Source organism: Oculina patagonica, chromosome 1, assembly GCF_052425735.1.
Source record: "Oculina patagonica isolate OP01 chromosome 1, crgOcupat, whole genome shotgun sequence".
NCBI lineage: Eukaryota > Metazoa > Cnidaria > Anthozoa > Scleractinia > Oculinidae > Oculina > Oculina patagonica.
In genome coordinates this window covers 13,417,106-13,425,462 of record NC_135758.1, presented here as the reverse complement: position 1 = coordinate 13,425,462, position 8,357 = coordinate 13,417,106, and positions in this window count along the sequence as shown.

Below are 8,357 nucleotides of genomic sequence, written 5' to 3'. Positions count from 1 at the left end.
AGGGTGGGGTGATAGGGGTGAAGGGCAGGGAAAGCTGGAGGTATGGGGTGGGAAGTATGATATTATATTTCCATATGTTCTTGATATCTGAGGACTGTTTGTCATGTGCAAACTACAATGAAAAGTCCATGTATAAAAATGTATGACATTGCTAAGCTGATGAAACCTGATCTGCTTGTACCAACCCATCTTTCTATAAAACCATAAAAGAAGAATATTAAAACCCTTTTGATTGTGCCAAGCGAAGTGGTTAAAGGTCTTAAATGAATTCAAAATAGAGTACAATGTATATCAAGAAGATACTCTGGAAAATGTTCATACACTGTATAGTTATTTGTAAACAACAGACTACTAAACTGAAATGTAGCCAGCTTTTTATTTCCTTGCAAATTATCATAAAATACAATAGATGTAACTCTACAATAATTTAAAATGGCTCAACAACTTGAAATAGTCTGCATTAAGCTTTGCTTAGGGTGGCCGAAGGGAATATATTGGTGTATTATAATATTGAGTCTCACAAGTCTGTACGCAGAGAGAAGTTAAATCGGTTTAGTAAAGCAGCTGAGTTGACACGTCACAATTCGGTGTCTACACCGGGGGCGAATTGCAGCCTCTGTTTCCTAGAAAACAAACCACTACACAGCTTTTGATAATTAGCTTTAGTCATATTTGCTACTCAGTACTGATGCTTCGAATATAGATACAACTTCACTTTATACAGCTTACCTTGGAGAAAACTGCGAAAAATATTCAAAATATTAATAAGCGAAGGCAAAAGAACGAAGAAAGCACCTGTGAAAGCACAGTCGAAAGTACATGAATTACCAGCTTTGAGCCTGTTATGCTTTCATCGCTGTTGTTGTGTTGGCGAGAAACAAAAATACCAGTGCCTGTCGCCGCGAAGAAGCTCGCATAATTTTTCACGAACGGCCACTAAAACTCTACTTCCCTGAATAAAACCCTGTTATGCTTTCCTCGTCATTTTCGGTATCATTTTAACATCGGATAAACATTTCGGCCACTTCTTCAAACAAAACACGTTTGGGTGATTCTAAAATGGACGCCATATTGAAACACCACGATCGCGAAGCACGTGGCATAGAGATGACGTCATTCGCCCCTGAAGAATTTTCTGGGGCGGCCAAATTGAAAACATACATAGATAGCCCAAAAAACTCGAATAAAAACGGAATTAGGCAGCGTTCTCCTTCGTCGAATGCAAAAAGGCGCGGGGTATTTTTCTATGGTTCTAACATCTGTCTATCAGGATTCAGCTGGAATTTAAAAAAGGCCCGATTTGGACTTGAGAAATTAAGAGAGGGTCCATATGAAATCCATGCAATATTAAAATTTGAGTCTACATCGACCCTCTCAGATTTCCATTATATTTTGCATGGGGTTACATATTGAGATGATAATGCTGTAGGTAGAATATTATCGCAAAATTCTTTAACGTGTGGAAGATATCGTGGTCAACGTGCCCATGGTCGGTTTTAAGCCAAAAAATACCTAAATTTTGACCCATCTTTCGACCAAAATATCTCTGCAAGAATTGAAGCTTTCCATATAAAAATACCACTGTAATTAGTATCACCTAGTACAATTTAAATGATATCATCAAGATTTTTCATCACTCTTACGTTTAGTAGTAAACCTATTTTAAAAGTAAGGTATTTCGGGCAATGCGTGACACTAGAGATTTTAGGTTAAAATTACGTTTGAATATCGCCGATGCGGCGTTATTCTGATGGTTCCATTAGCCATTATTTTGTAAAACATTTACTAAATAATAAATTAAAGTCAAAAAAAGTATGTTAAGTTCAATCGGAACGTATGATTTTAGCGTACAAAAATGTGGTACATGTGAGCAAAACAAAAACAAAGTTCTGAAAGTTTTAGAACGAGTTTCATAACATGATGGATAGGTCGGCTGAGGATGTGTGAAATACCGCTTACATAAATCCAATAAACCTTTTAGCATCTAAAGTGGTTCGTGATGTTAATTATCCGGCTATTTAGTGCCCATAAATACAGACTTACAGCGTGAGAAAAGGTAAACAAGCCACTTGACATGTTCATCATCGATCGAATTCAAGCGTATCTTCACGTGCAGATTGGAAAGAGAAAACGTCGCTTACTCCTGTCTACCTGGTAGTTATAATGTTCACAAACAATTCTGCAAGGATTTAGTTTCCACTTGTCTCGTAAGCGATGGCCTCAGTACTTCACATTTTCATAAGCCCGGTAAGTTACTTTTCACCCGGGCGCCATGTTGTTTTGGACTAGTACCCAGTCTCTCAAGACTTGCCTCAGTGCTCGATCGAAACGCTGGAATGGACCATTGTTTTACTCGAAGCGTAGTATAGTACAGTACCGACGATTTCTTTCCGTGGCGCTCTCTGTCCAAACAATTTTTCCAGCTGCATATTTCTGCAGACAATGTTTTTTGATGTCTTCAAACAATTTATGTGGGCATTTTGCTATTGCAAACAATTTTTTTTCAGGATTTTTGATCCCACTTGGCCACTCCTCCAAAAAAATAATGTTGCTTCCCTAACTGAATGTCTGATTTATAGTGTGGATGTCAAAACCATCAATGCCAATTGAAAGGTCTTTCAAAGGCCTTGTTAACAAAATCGAACGACCGCGCAGTTCGATTTTGTTAATAACGCGTATAATTACATACCCAATTGGACTTCACTCAATCTTTTTACACTGGGGTTATATCCACCATCTCTCCAGCTCCTGTTCGTACCATATTGCAGATCAATGTGATGTATGAAAAAGTTAAAGTAGCTTATATTAATTATACACAATATTACTTTCAAATTAATGAAAACTCTAATGAAGTACTAATAAACCTTAAGTGAGGTTCTCTGCGACAAATCGCTTCGTGTGTACTACTTCAAAAAGTCCCTGCAACAAGGCGTTTGTTCGGTGCACCTGCAGCGAATTTGGAAGAGGGAGAATGTAAACTAGTTTTTGAATTCAATACATGAAGCTCTCTCATTGGTTAGTTTATATTTTGTCGCAGAAGTGCACACATGCTGCGACAAGGCTGCTTTCACTCATTTTGTCACTGCGATCAGTCGCACGAATTTAAACTGGTTTGAGTTCGTGCCTGGTGCAGCCTCGCCCTCGTGGATCATGCCTTTCGTGCGCTGTCGACATGTCGTCATGCTGACGCGTATATTTGCATTCTGCTCGCTTGCTGCAAGTAGTTTCTTTTTCGTTGCTCTAGCCTTCACTATATCCTTCTTTCTTTCATCCGTGCTCTCCACTGGCTTCGGGCAGTGTGACTTAGGGCTTTCCACAAGTTGCTCGAGATTTCCCAAAAAGTTGCCCGTAATATCTCAAAAAGTTGCTCCAAAAATCCAAAAACGTTGCTTCATATAATAAAGGTTGATCGAAAGTTGCTCCAAAAAATCCAAAACGCTACTTCTAACCAAAAGAATTTTTTCTAAATATATGCTAATTTCCCTTTGAGAGTAAGATCTTCAAAGCAGTTTTAAGCAATTTTACAGCAAAAGTATCTAAATGACATATTAAAGGGAATATTATTTTGTTAAGTGACAAGGATTCCTTTAACTGGGAAAAATCGTGAAGATATTGATGACGTCATGTTTGCTGACGAGTTTTGTAATGTTTTATACAGAATGAGCCGAATGTTGAAACGTCTTCAGATGTCCCTCGAAAATCTTCGGCAAACGTCGTAAGTCTTCGGAAAAGTTCGTTTTGCCTTAGAACAGCACTCGTATAATCTTCGGAAATCTTCGGTCTGGAAATTGCTCAAAATGCAACAAGTTGCTCGAGAGGAAAAAAGTTGCTCCAAGGGGGAAAAAGTTGCTCGAAACATGAAAAAATGCCAAAAAGTTGCCGAGCAACTTGTGGAAAGCCCTAGTGTGACTCAAAGGGCCTCGATGTGGAGCCGTTTTCTATAGCAACCGTCCAAGCACTTACCTCTCAGTCGGGTTTCCGCTTTCGCCTCGGGGCCACTCCGCCGGTGCCTCATTCCTTTTCATTCCCAGCCAAACCCCGCCTTCAATTCGTTGCGTAGCTTAACAGACATTAACGGCAGAGGTCTCGATCCCTGGCGCAGAACAGAAGGACCATAGACTCTGGGAGCGAGAACGGATCATTCCATCTCAAGTCTCCGGTGCATGCGCACAATTAAACCGGAACCATAAATAGCCCAGAGGGCAGAGGACGGCCCAGTTCGGTCAAGGCTGACGGAAAATGCGCAAGTTCTTGGAACGAAATTTAATGTCCAAACTCGTTTATCAACCGCTGGTTTAGGGAAACGAAGACCCTGGGAACAAGGATCCAGAACAGTTTCAACAAATTTGGAATCACCTGTATCTCTGATAGTGCTCCTACTGATTTCCTAATTAAAAGCTAGAATGACGGACCGACGTATCGACGGAATTAAATATTTGTATAAGTGTAGATCAGCGTGCCTTTTTACAACTCATGATTCCTCTTTGCCTTGACCAGGTTGTTGAAAGTTCGTTTTCAATGATACTCATAATCATACTCTTTTGTTCTATTTTATTTTTCCCGTAGGCAATCCTTAGAATAAATGTAAATGAGTGAAATACTGTAAATGATTTCGTAAACGCCCCACTCTTAAATAAACGCCTCCGCCTGAGGTGTAAAATTTGTATTAGAGGCCTCTATTAATAAACGTCCCGTGTCTAATAGACACTCCCTGCCCCCATCACCCCCCCCCCTCCTCAATAAAAAAAGAAAAAATATATTCGCCTCAAAATTCAAGTAAACGTTTCATGGAGTAAAAAACACGCAATTTTCTTTAGTTAGTTAATTGATTCACTCGGACATCGAAGGGGCCAAAGGAGCTAGCTAGCCAACATGGTTAACCCCGATGCGATGACGATTAAGACATCGATATCGAACAATCTGTGAACGACATCTTTAGGCTTTGCATTAGAAAAGATTAGAGTAGTCTCCTACTCACAAAATCTGTTTCCTATCTTTATCCGGGAGCAAACTACGCGTCATATTTACATACTTGTTTGTCTATTTGTTTCGTTACAGTTAGAGTGAAATCATGGGCTCCTGGTGAAATGAATGCCCCTTTTCTACTAAACGCCTCATATTTATTTAAAACTCCCGCATGTACCCCTTAAATTAAAAAGCCCTGGCGTTTATAAGATTATTTACGGTAAGTCGGTATTAAAGGCTAATTTTTCGATTTCAGATTTTTAAAATTAAAAGAAAGTGGAAAATTAAAGCCATGGCGATTTGTGGCGTATTGGATCATTTATAAATGAGTCAAATGCAATACATATCCCATGGCCCCTGAATGTCAGGTCCTTCTTGAAAGCACATAAACGAAGCCATGACGATCGCAATATAATCTGAGTCAGAGTGAAATTTGAGACATGAAATTTGAGATAAAATTCACAAGTCGGTCTGTCACGCAATCAACTATTGTCGGTGTTCTTCGAAGAACGACAGCACCAAAAACCACTTGTGCCACAGATTCTTACTGGATGAAAACGATGACTACATAATTTCTTTGCAGTGGAAACATGTTTTTTTATATGTGAACAAAACACGCGACCGAATTCTAAAACAAGTCGGTTTTCATGATCGGTGGATATTGTATTCGATGTCTCGCCGCCAACTTGTTTTGATAACATCTGTTCTTAAATTACTATGGTGCTGACAAATACGGCAAAATGCAGCTTACAAACCAAGAGGGCGATGCCAAAAATCCTTGAAGGAAATTAATTTTATGCAATGATGCTTGCTTGTGGGGATATCTTTCAAATTGGTGCAGTACGACCAGCAGGTCGGTATGACCTTTGTGTTCGTTTGAATTTGTTTAATTTGCTTATTACCAGCCAACGACTTCCAGTAGTTAAAACTACTAACGATTTAAAAGTATTTTTATGCAAAAAGCTTCATAACGATGTTTTACTTCTTATAGCAACATTTTATTTAGTTTATATTTTACAAACTCTGAACTTATCACGATTTCCGTGTTGAGCTCATTTGCATATTGTCACGAAGTTAACACCATTTATTGATGCGAACCTGTAATTCCTCTTAAACTTAACAGAGATTTTATTTGATAAATAGGGACACCATTTCCTTGGCAATCTATTGATACTTTCAAATTCGATTGAAGAAACGCCGCATGTCTACAAACAACGACTTTTGAAACCCCACTTTTTTGATACGAATTGAATAAGGAGATTTGGAATTTTGCTTTCAGCCAAACGCAGCAAATGACACAAATTTACTGAACGTTTTTCTATTGTTCGGGACTTGATTTGTCTTATGTAAAAGTTTCGTATCATTTCTTTTTATATTTAGCATGTAGCAGGGGATCAAACATGGTGAATATTTTTAGGTCAAATTTAAGTACTTTCCACTGTCTGACAGTTTGATTGACATTTCTCCAAAACAATAAACAATTGAACCAAAATATTGCACATGGTTAATGTACTAGTGAAGTTACACAAGTGTGCCAAATTTGAGGGAAATTGGTGAGATGCGCTGTAGACTCGCCTGCATGGTTCTCGTGCGGACTCACTCTTAAGGCCGGCGAAGACAGGCCCACTTTTTTGTATGTTTACAAAAAGGAATCAAATGGTTGCTAAAATTTAAATTTTCACTAACATGAAAATCAAAACATATCAAAATTAAACTGCGTTTCCAGCATTTGAAGGTCCAATTTAAAGGTATTACGTAATAAAAATAGTAATATTTTTCTGTGCCTACTGATGATTTTTGAGCGGCGAACTTATCAACTTATGTAATTTTTCGTTCTGACCACGCTCAAAATGAAGCATATTGCAGCATAGGCTAATGAGATCTCTAAAAATATATATTCTGACGCATACAATATTCAGGCGCTAGCAAGCTCTGCTCGAAATAGAGATACGCGTCTAGGCATGCGCTGTTTCTAGGCAATATTATGGCACTCCCAAGTTCTTCTCGTTGACAGAGAAACGCCACTAGGCATGCGCTGCTTCTAGGCAATATTCTCGCGTTCTTAAGTTCTGCTCATCCGTCAACTGTCAGCTGTCATTCATATTTTTCTAATTGGAACCCCTAAAATGTAGAACGTTTTAAAAGATCGTTTGTTATTCTCTACAGAGAACCAACTAGTAACGCAGGGCTAACTTGTCGCAGGAGAAGTTCATCGAAGTAACAAGGGAGCACGAAACTGCCGCTAAGTAAGTTACGTCCTTTATCATGTTTATAAGATATAACGGCTGCCTGATGTAGCACCTCTCAAAGTATATTCCAATGACAAACATGAGGGAGTCAACGAAACTAAATTATCTTTATCGACGTCTTCTTCACAGCCACGTCAAACGAAGGTATAATTTACCGATAAACCCGAGTCGCTTATAGCTTGTGTATCCCGATAACTGGAATTTTGTTGAAAGCCTTAATTCTGTTTAGAGGGTGGATAAAGGTTTGGTAAAAAGTTACATACCCTTTTGCCGATTTCCCTGTTGTAAATGTTTACTCGTTTTTCACACGTATATGGACAAAAAAAAATATTATTTTTTGATAGAACGTTGCTCCTATATGCACGGAACAGTTATGAATTGGAGCAAGTAAGGTAAAGTGTGAATGCCACAAAAAGTCCATTTAAACGGTATTGCGTTCTCCAGTTAAAACTGAATGGATCATTAAGTTTTGAATGGCTTAAACGCCTTCCGATTTTGAATACACATAATAGAAGTGACCCAAATAAATCTCAACGTTTTTAAAACCGGACCAAGCTTAGGAGACAACGTAATTCACTGCATGCATATTATTTGCCACATCTTTCCCTGAAGCACGCAAAGATCGATAAAGAATGCATCTCTAATTTTAGCCATTTAAATCGTTTTACAAATGTTATTTGTCAATTGTGTGAGATGTCTTTTATTTTCGGAGTTTGCTTAACAAACACTTTAGCGAAATGAGTGTGTAATATTCGCACGAACCCGTTAAGTCGGAATTCGCTATGTCCAATAAAAATTAAAAAAAAGCGCGGGTAACTTGTTTCTATGCATCCTAAAATCATCTTTTCAGGATTCAGCTGGAATTTAAAATGGCACGGTTTGGATTTGAGGAATTAAGGCGGCGCAGACAGGCTACTTTTTTGCATGTTTAACAAAAAGAGATCTAATTGTTGCTAAAATGTAAATTTTCACGAACATGTAAGTCAAAACATTTCAAAGTTAACCGGCGTTTCCAACACTTGAAAAAAGGTATTAGGTAATAAAAATAATAATATCTTTCTGCGCCTAATAATTGTTGAGCGGCGACTTTGTCAACTTACGCAATTTTTCGTTCCGGCCACGCTCAAAATTGACCTTTTTGCA